The sequence below is a fragment of the Saccopteryx bilineata genome, chromosome 1 (assembly GCF_036850765.1).
Source record: "Saccopteryx bilineata isolate mSacBil1 chromosome 1, mSacBil1_pri_phased_curated, whole genome shotgun sequence".
In the NCBI taxonomy this organism is placed as follows: Eukaryota; Metazoa; Chordata; class Mammalia; order Chiroptera; family Emballonuridae; genus Saccopteryx; species Saccopteryx bilineata.
The window spans coordinates 166,900,771-166,920,388 of record NC_089490.1 but is presented as its reverse complement, the minus strand read 5'-3'; the positions used below and the strand labels follow the sequence as shown (position 1 = coordinate 166,920,388).

The 19,618-nt window shown below is 38.2% G+C and overlaps 2 pseudogenes; both read right to left on the bottom strand.

Moving 5' to 3' along the window:
• Positions 1 to 7,295: 7,295 nt before the first annotated feature.
• Positions 7,296 to 14,639, bottom strand: LOC136319417 (acyl-CoA (8-3)-desaturase-like; annotated as a pseudogene).
• A 444-nt stretch (positions 14,640 to 15,083) lies between these two features.
• Positions 15,084 to 15,723, bottom strand: LOC136320241 (ras-related protein Rab-22A pseudogene; annotated as a pseudogene).
• Positions 15,724 to 19,618: the final 3,895 nt, after the last annotated feature.

Below are 19,618 nucleotides of genomic sequence, written 5' to 3'. Positions count from 1 at the left end.
ATTTGAGCTGAGAATGCATTTGATATGAATCACCTGTCTGATGCAGTTGTCATGGAGGCCAGCACAGCAGTGGCTACATTAATAGAAATGTGGTTCAGAGCAGAAGAGGCATTTTCCTTTACCTTTTTTTTCTTGAGTGTCAGGTCACACTTTCCTGGTTGCTTTTAGCCTAAGGGCCACAGTGTAGGAGGAACAGGCACACGACATTTGAAGGGAATGACTGGGGAGATGGTTCCATGCCACCGACGATGAGCGTTGGGGGGCCTTGGAGATGTATAATTTGATGAAATGGAAGTGTGTGCATGTGTTCATCTGCGTGTCTGTGTGGCCAGGTGGTGGCAATGAGATGGATATAGTGAAAGATCTGCATATTCCATTTAGATTCAACAATTATAATTAGGATCAAAGAGTGTATTTGAAATTCAATTTTTTTTCTATTTAAAAAATATAAACTAGAAAACATTTCTGAAGAGCTGCTTTAGGATAGAATACAGTTCCTCAGACTGGAGGTATACACACATCTCTTCATGATACATTTTTTTTTTTACATTTCCAGTGAAGGTTGGTATTTTTTAGTAAAAATTCAATGTTATTTTTTCACTCTAACCCTCTTTTCTCAGAGGCTTCTCTTTGTCTCTATAAGAAAGAGAGCTGATGGCAACAGCTTGCTTTTAGAGTGTTGGTGTTGACCGTATGTCTTATGTAAAAGTTGCCAAAATTGTCATTATATTTATTATTAAGTATTTAATTACAAGTTCCATTTGTCTTTTGTCTAATAGTCTCATTTAACCTCTGTGATTATAGTTGTTATTGATATCATATGACTAGCCAGATAATTTCAAATATGTATATAAAAAATAAAAATTTAAATAAATAAGTCTTGATAAAAAGCTGTGTGATGGTTATTTCATGTCTTGACTTGTAAGCTCACAACTTCAGAAACTGTTCACATTCATACATCTCATCTACAATTGGAATAATCTTGATTGGATAATGGTCATGGCTCACTTATGGCTTTGAAGTTTCAGGCGTCCTGCTTCAACTGTGATACAAAGAGGAGCCCACATTTCTACTCAGAGTCTTGCCATGAAAACAGGGATAATTAAAATAATCAATAATTAATTGACACCAACATAAGCTTAAAACTGATATACAATGGAATGCAAGATTCAAGGGAATGTGAACACTAGTTGAAAATTAATGAGAAATGATCAAATTCTGCGTTTTGCTTCTCTCTAATTTGTCTCATGCTATCTTTCTCCAAACTTGCATAAAACAAACTCATTCTGAAACTGTCATGATTTTAGGTCCTAACTTTCCAGGGCCCATTGCTAGCAGCTTCCTTCCATTTATAGCCACAAACGGCTTCCTCACTCTCCCAGGCTGTTAGGTGATGGAGACTGGGCCTTCTCAGGTGTCAGCGTTCCTGCTAAGCTGTTGGAAGTTCTCTGCTGTCTTTCTGAGAACTTGTATTCACTGTCTTTTCTCTGTCATACAATAGGAAGAAGAATAAACAGTTGCATAGATTGTTTTTCTGTGTGAATTCTCTTATGATTTTTATCACCACAGTCGCCAGTTTCCCTGCAGTTTCATTTCAATGTTCTTTTACCTTAGTGTATTATTGCTAATTTAAAAATAAAGATATGGCTTATTCATTAAAAGTTGCTCTGCTGGTCCCCTTTGTAATGGCCTTAAAAGGTTTCCAGATCATTTACAAACCTGCATCTTGCTTTTTGTTACAGTCCAAGCTTATTGTTCCATACATTTTAGTGCATATTTAAACATAACATCACTTGTGGTTTAAAAAGAGATGTAGCCTGACCTGTGGTGGCGCAGTGGATAAACCGTCGACCTGGAAATGCCGAGGTTGCCGGTTCGAAACCCTGGGCTTGCCTGGTCAAGGCACATATGGGAGTTGATGCTTCCAGCTCCTCCCCCCTGTCTCTCTTTCCTCTCTCTCTCTCTCCCCCTCTTTCTCTCCTCTCTAAAATGAATAAATAATAAAAAAAAAATTAAAAAGAGATGTAAAATTATTTTGAAAATAGGAACCTGCAGCATTGCAGGAAGTAGACTTGCTACCTGAATGACTTACTGATTATTTGACTTTTTAAATAAATTTTACTAAAATTAGTCTAGATGTTTGGCTTGATTTGTGAGGTGTATATGCGTATTAGTTTCTTAGGGAGATCAGTCCCTATGAAGTTCATAATCAAGGTAAGAGAGGCAGGTGATTATTTAATTGACTTTAAGATATTCATAAAATAGAATTGCTGATTTTTGAATTCACCTGTGTTAGACCGACTCACTTAAATCTTCTAAATTCTTCATTTCCTTGGAAACAAATACTAACTTACGCTAAATGCTCAGAACTAGTAGATTTTTTTTTTTTTTTTACCAAGCCTGTATGCCTCTCCTATACCAGTTGACTCATTTTCTTGCCAAGAATCAGTTGTTGGTTCCCAAACCTATTTATGACATTTGTGTACATTTTTATAATTATGTTATAAGTAAATATTATAGAAATTAATGACATTGAATGTGGATAACAAGAGGACTTTTTTTTTCTATGAAGACTAAGTTGAACATTTTGGATAGACAATAAAGATAAATAAAATAAATCCTATTGAATTATATACGGGCAAGACAACTATAAAAGATTGAGGAGGTTTTAAATTTCCAAAAGGTTTTGCACTCAAATTGATTATTATAGGAGTCTTTAGATTTTTACTTTATTTCAATAAAATGTATTCTGGGACACATGGGTTACTGCCAGAAAGATATTTTAGGTTTTCAATTAGCAAATTCATGTGTAAATACCTTGTTTTATATTAATCTGTTGGCAAATGTATATATTTTTAGATATAATAAAGGAATTTGGTTCCTTTTATAAACTAACTTTTAAAGTTAACTTAGCTCTGTCCTAGCCAGATAGCTTGGTTGGTTGGAGCAGCATTCTGAAGCTCAGAGGTTGCTGGTTCGATCCCGGTCAGGGCATATACAGGGACAGCTTGATGTTCTTGTCTCTCTGTCTCTCTCCCTGACTCTTAAAAAACCAAAACAAAACCAAAAAATTAATTTAACAAGTATTAGCTTTGTCTATGTCTGTTTTGAGGACTTTTACAATGATAAGTGACAAAAACAAACTGAGGATAATTATTTTGGTTCAGAAATTGCAAAAGCCATGAAATAAGGCATAAGCCTGAAAAAAATTATTTGGGATAGAATATATTGCTATTAATTGGACGGGCAATAAGTTATTGTTAAGGCATTGGTTTGTTTATTTCAAAGCCTTTGCATAACAATGATGTCACGGGGAATATGGAGGGATTTCTGCAACAGTTCATAGGAAAACAGTTGTTCCATGAGAATGATGACCCCCTCATGTTTCAAATGGCATCACTTTGATCATGGGTGATTCTCCCTGAACATAAATCTGGTATTTACCCCTCGATTAGTGATTACTCCATGGCAGACTCCTTCTTATTCCTGCTGCAGTGGCAAGAGTGCTAAACTGGGAGTCAGGGAAATTCACATGTTTAAGTGTAATTAGTGCGATTTTCTCAATGTCACAACTGGAAGTGGGATAAAGAGGGTAACAACTTCTTGTTCTATATGACAGTCTCATTTTGAGAGTAAGTGAAGCAAGTCAATGAACACTGCTGTATAAGGAAGAAAGTTTATGTACAAAAAACATACATCATCTACTGTAGCTGGCCACAGTGCATGTTTAATGACTTCTGTCCAAATATAGATGGCAGAGAGAATGTCTCTTTCCTGTGTTCTGTCAACATATATTACACAAATTTCAGAGTCCTCTTAGGGGATTTGAACATTAATTCATTTCATCCATAGCCCACTATTCCATTTCAGCCCTGTGAGACACAGTAGTGATCTCTATATGACTAAAAAGAAGAAAAATACTGTGAGCATCAATGCTGTGTAGAGAAGTCTGTTGTCTATTATCTCTGTGCAAATTTTTATTTTGCCAATTGAAGTCTAAGAATTCTCATTTTATTTGTTGATGTTTTTGTAAAACTACCTAAAAGAATATTAATAATAACATTGAATTCTAAGATATATAAAGTTATCCTTTATAATTAGATGGATGATAAAGTTTCATTTAAAAAGATAATAGAAAATATGTAACCTGATGTGATAAATACTCTATTTTTCCTTCTGGAGGTAAGCATTGGATTATTATGTAGGAGATTTACTTTCGATTATTTCATCTTTTTTTCTTTTTCTGAAGTGAGAAGCAGGGAAGCAGAGAGACAGACTCCCACATGTGCCCAACCGGGATCCACCCAGCAAGCCCACGAGGGAGCAATGCTCTGCCCATCTGGGGCGTTGCTCTGTTGCAACGGAGCCAATCCAGCGCCTGAGGTGGAGGCCATGCTGCCATCCTCAGCACCTGGGCCAACTCTGCTCCAATGGAGGCTTGGCTGCGGGAGGGGAAGAGAGAGACAGAGAGGAAGGAGGGGGGGAGGGGTGGAGAAGCAGTTGGATGCTTCTCCTTTGTGCCCTGGTGGGAAATTGAGCCTGGGATTTCCATGCACCAGGCTGATGCTCTACTGCTGAGCAACCAGTCAGGGCTTAGTTATTTCATCTTTGATAAATAGTGAAATTTTGTATATATAAATGTATATATTTTAATATGCCTTTCTTCTTTTCAGGCACCTTTTGTGTACTTCCTTAGCATGTAAACTTATTCTCACCAGAAAGATCAATTGAAATGGGAATATTAATTTATTTAGGGGATGATAAGGTTCAGGATATACTACTCCAAACTATGGCACCTTGGTATAGTGAATATTTGAAGCTGGAAGATTTTGAGCAGGTGCTGGTAGAATTTTCCAGCCTTCCCCTGAAGCAGGACATAGACCCTCTTACATAGAGATGTTCTTCCTATACCCAGAGGAAGGGAACATCCCTACTTATAAGACAAAAGGACACAGAAAGAAATAGGAAATAGAATTTGATAAGTTTCTCCCAGTTTACTATACTTGGCTCTGAAGGCTCTTGTGTTATGTAATACTTATATTATAAAAATGGGTATGCTCTTCTACTGCTAACCTGTCTTTTGTTACAGGAGTCCCAAGTCAGGAAGTTAGAAGGATAGAGGCAAAAGATGTATTTTCTTCCCTAGAAAGGGATTTATGTCAAAGTTGCTTTCCTAAAAGTTATCACTATATACTACTGGCTCAGTATCATCAAAAGGTGGACTAATGATACTATAATAACAAATACAACTGTCATTTGTTGAAAGTTTATGATGTTCCAGATTATTTCATTTAACCCTTATACCTGCCCTAAGAGGTAGATATATTTTTTTTATTGGTGAAGCAACACACTTAGATAAGTGAAGTGACTTGCTTAAAGTCAAAGAAAATTTAGGAAGACAAACACAGATTTGAATCCCAAACTTTGAATCCTAAGAAAAGTTTGTTTATCCAGTGATTTTAATCCTGAAAGTAAAGGAGCCTCAGGTGGGATGCTTTAGGAAAATTCCCTTGTCCAAGTACCACACCTTGAAATTACTCATTGAATTTGGATGAGGCATGGGATTCTAATGTGCAGCCAGGGTTGAAATACATGTTAATCAAAACCTTTGTTTTTCTCCAACTTAATGATAGAGCACCTAGGAATGCTTGTCCACTTTTTCTCCTCTTGGTCATCATTTCAGTAAGCATGAAGGAAGCTGTGGTTGCTACTTCTGCTTTATTTCTACCCGCAGGCTAAGCCTCAGGAAGAGCTTGTCGGCAAATAATGCAGGTAGAACATTGGCTATGTTCTACATTCAGAGAAATCCACTGAACATAAAATAATAAAAATTGCATTGTTTGATTTTCCTTATTAGCCTAGGTGTGCTCATTACATAGACATTCCAGTAAATCAGAGGCTAGTGTGAGAATCTATCATTTTTCTAGGCAAGATTAGATAAAAAATTAATACAGTGAAGTCAGTTGGTCATTACCTTTACTTAGGCTAAATCTTGTTTAAAACATTTCAACTGAAGGAACTGAAGCTACATATCTGGGTGAAAGTAGTAAGGAACTTCATTCCAGCAGTTTTATAGCTCAGCATATCTGTTTAATGTACAAACTCCCCCAAATGAAGAATGTTTGAATTTGGCTATCTTCAATATTCTGTTATCTCAAGTTATTTAGCTTTCTGATATATTAAAATACTTATATTGTTTTAACTTCTCCTAATGCATATGTCAGTGTGTAGAATCTGTCATTTTATTCTGACTTTCATTTGGAATGAATGACAGCTAAACACATGAGAAATATAGGCTGACAAATTTTTTCGCATTTGCATTTCAACTACTTGAGCTAAGTAGATCTGTCTGTCCTACCTATGACATCAATCTGCCCAGGGTCTGGCCTTTGTTGTCTCAGGGTGGGAATAAAGAGCCTTTGCCTCAGAGCAGAAGCATGTTCTTTTTGGCCTTGGTTCCTTTTACCAGGTGCCCAGATTGTCACTTAGTTTCTAATGCCAGTTTCTTAATGTTGGAACCCCCTGCGTTGGTTAATGCTTTTATATTCCTCAGGGTCCCAGAACCCTGAAACTATATACTTGGGAACCGACCATGACTCTTGCTTCTCATTTGGGTTATACTCTGAGACTTTGGATACCTGTAAGCATTTCTCTCTTACCCCTTTCTGACCTATTAAACCAGACTCATAGTCCTGATGTCTCTCTTGGACTCTACTACCTTGATGAACTTCTATCATTCACTTCTTTCTCTGCATTATCTAACATCCCATCCAGATTCTTAATATTTTTAAGGATTCCCTTCCCCTTTCACCACCCACCTATAAACTAAAAGCATAGTTAGTCCTAGTGTCTGTTGGCTACCCAGGGCTGATCCACTAGGGAAAAAAGTTTTCTGATAATGGTTAACCTTGGCATTGATAAAATTTTCAAAATTCCCATGACAAATATTTATAATATACATTAAGCCATAATTTCTGACTTCTGCTTGTAAAATATAAAGGAAACACTCAGATTTCTAACAGCCTTAAAGTTATTATAAATTTTTATATTGAAAATAATTATTTTGTGATTACCTTTTAACCTGCTGTAATTTTTGAAAATTACATTTCTTATTTAAAAAAAAAGGCTAAGAGCAAAAGCAAAAAGAATATAAAAAGTGAAATAATATCACATAAAAACGATATTAAAGCTTAATCCAAGCATTGTAGTTAATAGTGAATGTTAAAAGTCTAATTTTAGCTTTTTCACTCAAGTTTCATAGAACCACATTGTGCTCATTAGTTTTAGAGGCCGATTCACAGGTAGAGTGTTCCCATCGTGAGCAGCGTGTGTGGGATGTGGTTTATCTTTGTCACCCACACAAACTAGTTTCTTTCCAAGAACCTGACCATGAAGCAAAGGCCCAGGCTGCCTTTCGGTCCCTGCAATGGCACATACAATCATGAAGATGTGGGTGTGAAAGGGGATCATCCAGGCCAAGTCCACCTACTTCTTCTGCCGACTAACCAAATAGAAAATATGCCACTGAATGAGAGAGGCAGCAAGGCAGGGGGTCCAATTAGGAAGAAAGATCCGCGCTGGTCTCGTTTGGCATGTACTTTTCCTTCCATTTCCCAAGCTCCATAGAGAGCTCTTCCCGCTCAAGGCAAAGAAGAAAGGGTACATGTTGGTGTTTGTGTCTTTGCAGAAGCAGTAGGACTTGGCAGGTTGCTGGGAGTTCATGTGATTTAACTGGCAAGGACCCCTTCAGGTCACCAGCCACCAAATGAAATAGCAGGTGGTTTCACGTGGAGGTGTTGACGACTAACATCGTCTACAGTCAGCCTGGACTTGGGCCTGAACTGCATGGAGCAGCACTGCACAGAGGAAGAAAGACATGAAGGACGCCCCCAAACACCCAAAGAGGGAGCCATGTGGCAGCACCCGGCAGCAGGAAGGAGACGTGGTTGGCCTGCATGAGCCCGTTTTGCTCCACTGTGGCCTGCAGCTCTGGAAACTCCTTGGTCAGCTCTTGACTCCTGGTGGGCCCAAAGGTGGCCTGTTCCAGAAGCTACAGCCATTCTCTCTGGAGCCATCCTAGCTTCAAAGAATTCACACAAATTTTCATGGGAAATGAGTAGCTCACGGTAAACAATGACGACCCATACCAATAACAAAGCACACTGTGTGTGAGAACCTGCAGAAAACAAAATGAAACAAAAAAGAAACACATTCTTTAATTAACTGATAGGAGATTGAGCAATGACTAAAGAAAAAAAAAAGAAATTTTTGGCAAGTATGTTTAAATAACAGACAAGATTGAAAACATCTTTAGGGAATGGGGAATTGTAAAAAAAAGAAAAAAGATCTAATAGATTTGAAAAAGAACCAAATAGATAATCCATAAATGCTTTGAGTTTCTTAATTTATATGAATTTGTGTTCTTTGTTTTTCTTTTAATGATGTCAAAGTGAGGTCATTATTGTATTAGTCCAGGTTCTCAAGAGAAATTAAATCAATAAGGTGTGTGTATGAGGGCGGGGGAGAGATTAAGAGATTGATTTATCTTAAGGAAGTATCTCCTGTGATTGTGGAGGCTGACAAATCCAAAATCAGCAGGGTAGGTGGGCAGAACAGGAGACTCAGGGTAAAGCTGATGTTTCAGCTCAAGTCCAAAGGAAAACCACAGGCAGAATTTCCTCTCCCTTGAGGGGAGTCAGCCTTTTTTCTCTTAAAGACTTCAACTGATTGGATGAGGCTCACCCACATTATGAAGGGTAATCTGCTTTCTCTGAGTCTACTGATTTAAATGTTAATCTTATCTAAAAAATATCTACACAGCAACATCCAGACTGGTATGTAACATGGTACATCTTGGTACACTGGCCTAGCCAAGTTGATGCATAAAACTAGCCATCACAATGATATTTCTCATTCTGTATAGTTTTGTCTTTCTAGAATTATTGTTCAAGTTCTAAAAGCATCTGCCTTTTAAAGGCAACATTCCTGAACATTATTTACTTATCCTGATTTTATTTTATTTTATTTTTTTCTCTTGTAATATTTTCCCTAGAATTAAATACATTAATCTAGTTCTGGTTTTTCAAATAAAAAACAATGAGACCACTATCTATGTCAAAATAAATAGTATATATATATATTTAATTTATTTATTGTGTTTACATAGATTCTAGTGTTTCTCCAAAAGCATCTCCCCGCCCCCATATTCCCCTCAACATCTCCCTTACCCTCCTCCCCACAGCAACCTCCCCTCTTCCCTTTGGGTTTAATTCTATTCCTCAGTTCACATTGTTCCTTGGATTCCTCAAATGAGTGAGGTCATATGATATTTTTCTTTCTCTGCCTAGCTTATTTCACTCAAGATAATAGTTTCCAGGTACATAGATATTGTTGCAAAATGTAATATTTCCTTCTTTTTCATGGCCCCATAGTATTCCATTGTATATATGTACCAAAATTTTTAATCCACTCGTCCACTGTCGGACACTTGGGCTGTTTCCAGATCTTTGCTACTGTGAACAATGCTGACATAAACATGGGGATGCATTTCTTTTTTTCACTCGGTGATATGGTGTCCTTGGGATATATTCCTATAAGTGGGATGGCTGCGTAAAAGCGCAGCTCCATTTCTAATTTTTTGAGGAATCTCCATACTGTTTTCCAGAGTGGCTGCACCAGTCTGCATTCCCACCAGCAGTGCAGGAGGGTTCCCCTTTCTCCACATCCTCGCCAGCACCTATCCTGTGTTGTTTTGTTAATGAGCGCCATTCTGACTGGTGTAAGGTGGTATCTCATTGTGGTTTTAATTTGCATTTCTCTAATGATTAGTGATGTTGAACATATTTTCATCTGTCTATTGGCCATCTGTATGTCCTCTTTGGAGCAGTGTCTATCCATTTCTTGTGCCCATTTTTTGATTGGATTGTTTGTCTTTCTGGTGTTGAGTTTTACAGGTTCTTTATAAATTTTGGCTATTAACCCCTTATCAGAAGTATTGTCAAATATGTTCTCCCATTGTGTGGTTTGTCTTTCTATTCTGTTCATATTATCTTTAGCTATGCAAAAACTTTTTAGTTTGATATAGTCCCATTTGTTTATCCTGTCTTTTATTTCACTTGCCTGTGGAGATAAATCAGCAAATATATTGCTGAGATAGATGTCGAAGAGCTTACTGCCTATGTTTTTTTCTAAGATGCTTATGGTTTCATGACTTACATTTAAGTCTTTTATCCATTTTGAGTTTATTTTTGTGCATGGTGTAAGTTGGTGGTCAAGTTTCATTTTTTTGCAGGTAGCTGTCCAGTTTTCCCAATACCATTTGTTAAAGAGACTGTCTTTACTCCATTGTATGCTCTTACTTCCTTTGTCAAGTATCAGTTGTCCATAAAGGTGTGGATTTATTTCTGGGTTCTCTGTTCTGTTCCATTGATCTATATGCCTGTTCTTATGCCAATACCAAGCTGTTTGAGTACAATGGCCTTGTAGTATATCTTGATATCAGGGAGTGTGATAACTCCCACTTTATTCTTCTTTTTCAAATTTGCTAAGGCTATTCATGTTCTTTTTTGGTTCCATATAAATTTTTGGAATATGTGTTCTATATCTTTGAAGTATGTCATTGGGATTTAAATTGATATTGCATTGAAATTATAAATTGCTTTGGGTAATATAGACATTTTAATGATGCTTATTCTTCCTAACCATGAACATGGTATATGCTTCAACTTGTTTGTGCCTTTCTTGATTTCTTTTATCAATGTTTTATAATTTTCTGAGTACAAGTCTTTAACCTCCGTGGATAAATTTATGCCTAGGTACTTTATTTTTTTGTTGCAAATAGGAAGGAGATTGTTTCTTTAATTTCTCTTTCTTACATTTTATTATTTGTATATAAAAATGCCTCTGATTTCTATGTATTAATTTTATATCCTGCCACCTTGCTAAATTCATTTATCAGATCCAGTAGTTTTTGGACTGAGACTTTAGAGTTTTCTATATACAGTATCATATCATCTGCAAATAATGGTAGCTTTACTTCTTCTTTTCCAATATGGATGCCTTTTATTTCTTTTTCTCCTCTGATTGCTGTGGCTAGGACTTCTAGTACTATGTTGAATAAAAGTGGTTAAAGGGGGCACCCCTGCCTTGTTCCTGATTTTATAGTGATTGCTTTTAATTTTTGTCCATTAATTATGATGTTGGCTTTGGGTTTGTCATAGATGGCCTTTATCATGTTGAGGTGTGTTTCCTGTATTCCCATTTTGTTGAGAGTTTTGATCATGAATGGGTGCTGGATTTTATCAAATGCTTTTTCTGCATCTATTGAAATTATCATGTGATTTTTCTCCTTCCTTTTGTTTATGTGATGAATCACATTGATTGATTTGTGAATATTGTACCAGCCTTGCCTCCCAAGAATAAATCCCACTTGATCATGGTGTATGATTTTTTCATATATTGCTGGATCTGGTTTGCTAATATTTTGTTGAGAATTTTAGCATCTAAATTCATCAGGGATATTGGACTATAATTTTTTTTCTTTGTGTTGTCTTTTCCTGGTTTTGGAATCAGAATTATACTGGCCTCATAAAAGGAGCTTGGAAATCTTTCTTCCTCTTGAATTTTTTAAATAGCTTGAGAAGGATAAGTGCCGGGGTCCAGCCCCGGGGGGGAATCCAGGGGTCCCACAGGAGGAGACAGTGTCGGTGAAAATCGAGTGAGAGAGCCGAATTCTTTTCTTTCTCTTTATTCTCTAGTTAGCATTTACTGCCAGGCATCTCTGCCAATGGCTGGTCTAACATTACTTTTTATGCACACACTCTTAGTTACAATCACATGGTATTTTGAATACATCATTGTTTTAGTTTCACTATGGTTACATATTTCCAGATAACAGTTAATTCATATCTATAAGCTACAAGTCAGGTGGTAAGTTATTCAAAGTACAGTTAAACGATAACTTGAATAGTAATAACAATATTGGTACAAACTTCTAAAAGATTAGTACTAATTAATAACTCTATTTTACTGTTGTTGTGAGTCAAGGGCGCAGAGAGAGATAGCAGACAAAATTATCAAGGACTAGCAAAGGACCACCGCTTGCTCAGGCAAATAGCTTTGAATTCATGTAGTGTCCTAATTCTTTTTTCACAAGACTACAAAAGGCTTGCTATTTAAGAAACTAACATAGCATTAAGAGTAATTTTTACTTAAAGATACATAGAGTGCACCTGCAAGATAGCTAGTAGCAACATAATATCAGAAGGCATTAATTGCTATTGCTGCTATGAATCCCACCACATTCCTCTTCTTATTCTTGGAAAATACAAAAATCTCATGAGAATGTTTTACTGAGAAAAGCCCAGCAACTGCCTTCAGTGACAAAACAAGTCTTTTAACAAAACATTCTTTACTTGCCAGCTGCACCCCTATCCAAGGCCACGCAACAGGCCACTCCACTACACTTTACCTAAGATTCTAATGTCTAGTTAAACTTTATTCATTTACTATATTCATACATTAGTTAAGTTCTAACTTTATTCTTTCTAACATGATTAATATGAAGAAATTCTCCTACAAACTTAACCCTTTATGAGGGATATCATGGCCAGCCTCTTATGTTTATGAGGCCAGTTCAAGGGGCTTACAGGCTTTTCTGTGGAACTTACACCTTCTGTCTCATTTCCAAAGAAATTATTACAAATCTACAGGGAAAGCACGGTACTATTATCCCTGTGCCATAAATAATAGCACACACCCAGAAAAGGGGGGAATATAAAGCCAGATTAATTCAAAAGATTAAAGGGGGAAGTATCATTGTGCCTTTCCTTTGCGGTGACTTTGTCAACCCGCAGCTGTTGGTCTTCACTGCGGTGACTCTATCAACCAGTAGCCATTGATCTTCTTTTGCTGTGACTTTGTCAACCAGCAGTTGTGGATCTTCTCCTGCTGTGACCTAGTTAGCCAGCATTAGTGGATCGGCTCCCGACAAATAAGAGTTAGTTCTTCTTTGAATATTTGGTAGAATTCAGTTGTGAAGCCATCAGGCCCAGGACTTTTTTTTTTTTTTTGGAAGTTTTTTGATAACTGTTTCAATCTCTGTTGTAATTGATCTGTTTAGGTTTTCTGATTCTTCCAGATTAATTTTTGGAAGATTATATGTTTCAAGGAATTTGTCCATTTTATCTAGGTTGTCTAGTTTTTTGGCATACATTTCTTCATAGTATTTTCTTACAATATTTTGTATTTCTGTTGTATCAGTTGTTATTTCTCCACTCTCATATCTAATTTTATTTATTTGAGTCCTCTCTCTTTTTTTCTTGGTGAGTCTAGTTAAAAGTTCATAGATCTTGTTTACTTTTTCAAAGAAGCAGCTCCTGGTTTCATTGATCCTCTGTATTGTTTCTTTATCCTCTATGTCATTAATTTCTGCTCTGAGCTTTATTATTTCATTCCTTCTACTACCTCTGGGCTTTACTTGCTGTTCTTTTTCTAGTTCTTTTAGATGCAGGGTCAAGTTGTTTATTTGAGCTTTTTCTAGCTCCTTAAGGTATACCTGTAATGCTATGAACTTCCCTCTCAGGACTGCTTTTGCTGTGTCTCATAAATTTTGAGTTGATGTATGCTCATTATCATTTGTTTCTAGGAATTTTTAAATTTCTTCTTTGACCTCATTGTTAACCCATTTGTTATTTAATGACATGCTATTTAGTTTCCAAGTGTTTGCATATTTTTTAGTTTTTCTGTTGTGGTTGATTTCTAGTTTCATGCCATTGTGTCAGAGGAAAGTGCTCGATATGATTTCAATCTTCTTAAATTTGTTGAGACCACTTTTGTGCCCTAACATGTGGTCTATCCTAGAGAATGTACCATGAGCTTTTGAAAAGAATGTATATTCTGCTGCTTTAGGGTGAAAGTTTTGAAGATATCTATTAAATCGAGTTGATCTAGTATGTCCTTAAGTCTGCTGTTTGTTTGTTAATTTTCTTTTTTGAGGATCTATTTAATGATGTTAGTAGGGTATTAAAATCTCCTACTATTATAGTATTGCTGTGGATCTCGCCCTTTAAATCCATCAAAGTCTATTTTATATATTTAGGTGCTCCTATTTTAGGTGCGTAGATATTTATAATGGTTATACCTTCCTGTTGGATTGTTCCCTTTATCATTATGTAGTGACCTTTTTTTTTTTTGGAATGAAACATAGAATTTATTAATGTATTTACACAATTTATACTTTTTAAGCAATGGTCTCATAAATATAGACTACAACTTTACATAGGCTAAGCAATAGATAATTGTTTTCCCCACCAAAATATTTGGATTAAATAAAAAAAATCATCAGCATTTACACCATTTTCTTTCCTTTCTTTTCCCCCTTTTTTTTTAAAACCAGTTGGTTTAAGCATATGCAATTCAGTTTATTCCAGGCTAGCTGCTTCTCTACCCCCACTACCCTGATCATGAGAGTTTATTAGAAAAGGTGCCAATGATGAGTTTGGTGACAGACACAGCAGAGTTAGAATGCAAGCCCAGGTGAGCTATGGGCTGTTGTGACTGTTACTAACTTGTGCTGTGCATCTTGGACTAATGTATGCAACAGAAAATGCTCTGGAGATGGTGGATGTAGTAATTTCCATCAGTCCTATAATAACCCATTTTACCTTCAGATAATAATTGCCATCCCTCCACTTAACAGCATCCTACCACATTTTAAATGATACAACTCCCTAGAACAGTGGTAATGGGAAACCAAGGAAATTATAATCTCCACAAGGTCTTCTTTCCCTCAAGAACCACGAAAGTGCTCATTTTACCTTTACAAATGTTACATAAAATCTTGATTACAAAACTACTCAACAATTTGATCCTACCATCCATACAATTACATGTTCCTTTTCAGCAAGGTCAAAAGCCAATGATGGAGTCCCTTTGTATACCAGAGTCTTTACATAACACAAATCCACAGACAGAAATATTACTGCTGCAGTCTTCAAAGAGGAAACAGACCGGTCAGTTTCTGTGACTCAAGTTTTGTATGAAAAAGGCCCCAGATCGGCTAGGCAAAGCCTGCCCCCCAGCCCTCCTGTTAGCTTTCAGGACCACCTACTTCATCAAGTCTGAGAGGCTGAGGCTCAGTCAACAGCAGCTTCACTTTGGCTGTGAAGGCTGTCTTCAGAGTTTGAAGCCCTTCCTGCCACCTGGCGGGTTGGTGTCAGTAGATGGAATTTTTCGACTAATCTCTATAAAGAGTTCATTGATGTTTATCACATTTTTTGCACTGGTCTCTACAAAAATTGCATGGATGGAGTCGGCATAGTCTTTAGCATCTCTCTCCATGACTTCTCTTACATCGATAAGATCACACTTATTTCCTGCAATGGCAACTACAATATTAGGTGGGCTGTGCTGTCAAAGCTCTTTTACCCAATTCTTTAATGTGGAGAATGTCTCTTCTTTTGTGATATCATAAACAATTATAGCTGTAGCCAACCCTTGATACTACATGGGTGCTAAGGCACGGAATCATTCTTGTCCAGCTATATCCCAGATTAGGAATTTATGTAGCTCATTTTGGTACTGGACAGTATTGGTCATAAAAGAGGCCCCTATAGTTGGGTTGATGTTCGGATCGAAGCTGTCTTCCACAAACTGCCACACCATATTTGATTTACCCACACCTGTATCCCCCAGCAGACACATTTTGAGCTCCCTCAGTGCCATGGCCCAGAAGCCTGGGTGCAGGCCTGCCACCACCCTAAGTTGAGGAGGGACAGGCCAGGCCCAGCATGGGCATTCCCTGGTGCTGCCGCCACCACAGGGCCCAGCCCCAGCCGCGGAGCATGCAGACAGCGGCCTCCCATTTGCCGGCCCTCAGCTGGGCCGTTCTGCCACCAGGAATGCGGGACCCGCCTCAGCAGCCAGGACAGTACGGCTGCCTCCCAGGCGCCCCCATCTTGGGACACCGCTGGCCAGGTCACCTGTAGTGACCTTCTTTATCTCTTACTATAGCCTTTGTTTTAAAGTTCATTTTGTCTGATATAAGTATTGCTACCCCAGCTTTTTTTTCATTTCCATTTGCGTAAAATAGTTTTTTCCATCTTTTTATCTTCAGTCTATGTGCACCTTTTGTTTTAAGGTGTGTCTCTTGTAGACAGCTTATGTATGGGTCCTGTTTTCTTATCCACGCAACTACCCTATGTCTTTTGATCGGATCATTTAATGCATTTACATTTAAGGTTATTATTGATATGTAGTTGTTTATTGCCATTTTATTCTTTAAAACTGTATTTCTCTTTTGCTATATTCTTTTTCTCCTTTGAACTGTTTACAACAGGCCCCTTAGCATTTCTTGCAGCCTTGGTTTGGTTGTAGTGAATTCCTTGAGTTTTTTTTGTCTGGAAATCTTTTTATTTCTCCTTCAATTTTAAACAATAGCCTTGCTGGATAAAGTAGTCTTGATTGTAGGCTTTTGTTCTACATTACTTTGAATATTTCTTGCCATTCCCTTCTGGCCTCAAGTGTTTCTGTTGAGAAGTTAGAAGGCATCCTTATGTGGCTCCTTTGTAGGTGATAGTCTTTTTCTCTCTTGCAGCTTTTAATATTTTCTCTTTATCACTTAGCTTTGGTACTTTAATTATGATGTGTCTTGATGTAGATACTTTGTGTTTCTTCTTAATGGAGTTCTCTGTGCTTCCTGAACATGTGAGATGTTTTCCTGCTTTAATTGAGGGAAGTTTTCAGCTCTGATTTGATTGAACAAAGTCTCTATTCCTTGTTCTTTCTCTTCTTCTTCAGGAACCCCTATGATGTGGATATTATTTCTCCTCGTATTGTCACAGAGCTCTCTCAGAGTTTCCTCAGACTTTTTGAGTCTCTTTTCTTTTTTCTGCTCTGCTTCCATGCCTTCATTTATCTTGTCCTCTAACTTGCTGATTCGATTCTCAGCTTCATCCATCCTGCTTTTAATTCCTTCCATTGTGTTCTTCATTTCTAATATTGTATTTGACATTTCTGAGTGATTCTTTTTTATTATTTCAATGTCCTTTTTTATATTTGCTATCTCTTAATTTAGGTGTTCATAATGACTGTCTATTGTTGTTCTTTGAGCATCCTAAGAATTGTTATTTTAAACTCTGCATCTGGTAATTTGGTTATATCTGACTCATTCAGGTCCTTTTCTAGGGATTTCTCCTGATTCATTTGTGTTGCATTTCTTTGTCTTCTCATTTTGTCTGTGTAAAAGAAGGTTTTGGCCACTGGAGTCCACTGGGTGTGGCCTCTGTGTTCCCTAGGTGTGGTCTGTCTGCAGGCCCACCACCCCCTCTGCTGTTGCTGCCTAGGGTGTTTGGGTATGGGTGTTGCTGATGCTTTCCCACTGGGGCTATTGCTGTGGTTTCCACCTCTCCTTCACAGGAGTGAATGTGAACAAGCCTCAGTGGCCTTGGCTTTCACCCTGCCCCTGTGGGTGGTGTTATGCTCAGCCCTGAGGGCAGGGGTGATCACCTCACTTATTTGTGGGTCTCCACCTGATTCTGGGCTTTTGCCCCACCCCTGCAGGAGGATCCTGCTTGTAGGATGGCTGCAAGCCTTGGCTCCACAGGTCGGGTGGGACTGCATGCCCAAGGTCAGTAGCAGGACTCACCTGTTCTGGGATTTTGGCTCCACCCCTTTGGGAGGAGCCAGCTCCCAAGTCAGGCCACAAGCCTTGGTTCCATGGGTGGGGCAAGGCTGTGCTCCTGTGCCCTTGGTTCAAGGGTGGGTCTCCGCCCCTTCCAGGGCTCCTGCCCTTCCCCCACAAGCTGGATTGCAGGCAGCCTGCAGCTGGGTTTGACCACTTTTGCCCATGCCCTCCTCCCCAGCCAGGCAAGACTGAGCACCCACCTGGACTTCAGTAGTGGCCATCCGGCTTCCACCCTTGCTGACAGAACCGCGCTTCTGTGTCCCGCCGCCGCCTGCCCTTGGGCGAGCTCTCAGCCATGTGGGTGGGGGCACTACAGCTCAGACCCTAAGACTCACTCCTGTAGTCCCGAAAGCTCCCTCCTTCTAAGCAACTCTGCTCTGAGTACCGTGGGAGAGCTTGTTTGGCTGGTGTCCTGCTTCCCTTTGCTGGTATTGCTGTTTCCAGGGGAAATATTCACTGCAGATTTGGGGAGTAACTTGTCCCAGAGGTTTGGGTGGCTGTCTCTCCAAACGTTTCTCCCTGTGCCTCCTAGATTACACTCTCTTCCTGCTACTCTGGTCCTCTCCTCTATCCCTGTCCCCTGGAGCCCCAGGTGAGTGGTTGTGAGAGAGGTTTTCTGCGTGGTCCCTTTAAGAAGAATCCTGGGTCTGAGAAATCAGTCTCTTTCTCACAAACAGTATCCAGTCTTGTTTCCAGCTAAATACTGCTCATATGCCTCTTCTAGGTTCTGGGGCTGTAGGCTTGGGCTTTATTCCTGGGAATCAGGACCCTCCCCTCTCTGCTAAACTCACTTCCTGCCACACGAGTCTCTTCCAGCTACCGTTTGCTCCAGGGAGCTGGGCAGTCCTCTCGGCATTTCCGCTTTTCCTACCAGTCTCAGTGTGCCTTCTTCAGTGTTCCTTGGTTGAAGAGTCCTCTTAGTTTGGTCCAAAATTGGTTTTTCCAGATGATGGTTCTTAAAATTAGTTTATAATCAACTTTGGTTCTGGGAGGTGGAAGTTGGTACATCCACCTACTCCATCGCCATCTTTTCTCCTGGGAGCTTTTTGATAACTGTTTCAATCTTATTTGTTGTCATTGCCTGTTTAGGTTTTCTGATTCTTCCAGATTGATTTTTGGAAGATTATATGTTTCAAGGAATTTGTCCATTTTACCTAGGTTGTTTAACTTTTTGGCATACAGTTCTTCATAGTATTTTCTTACAATATTTTGTATATCTATTGTGTCAGTTGTTATTTCTCCACTCTCATTTCTAATTTTATTTATTTGAGTCCTCTCTCTTTTTTTCTTGGTGAGTCTCATTAAAGGTTCATCGATCTTGTTTACCCTTTCAAAGAACCAGCTCTTGGCTTCATTGATTCTTTGTATTGTTTCTTTAGCCTCTATATCATTTATTTCCAGTCTAATCTTTATTATTTCCTTCCTTCTTCTACCTCTGGGCTTTTCTTGCTGTTCTTTTTCTAGTTCTTTTAGATGAAGGGTTAGATTGTTTATTTGAGCTTTTTCAAACTTCTTAAGAAATGCCTGTAGTGCTATGACCTTCCCTCTTAGGACTGCTTTTGCTGTGTCCCATAGATTTTTGAATTGTTGTATGTTCATTATCATTCGTTTCTAGGATATTTTAAATTTCTTCTTTGATTTCATTGTTAATTTCTTCATTATTTAATAACATACTATTTAGTTTCCTTGTGTTTGAATATTTTTCAGTTTTTCTGTTGTGGTTGATTTTTTAGTTTCATGCCATTGTGATCAGAGAAAATGCTTGATATGATTTCAATCTTCTTAAATTTGTTGAGACCACTTTTGTGTTCTAACATGTAGTCTATCCTAGAGAATGTACCATGAACACTTGAAAAGAATGTATATTCTACTGCTTTAGGGGGAAAGGTTCTAAAGATATCTATTAAATCAAGTTGATCTTGTGTGTCCTTTAAG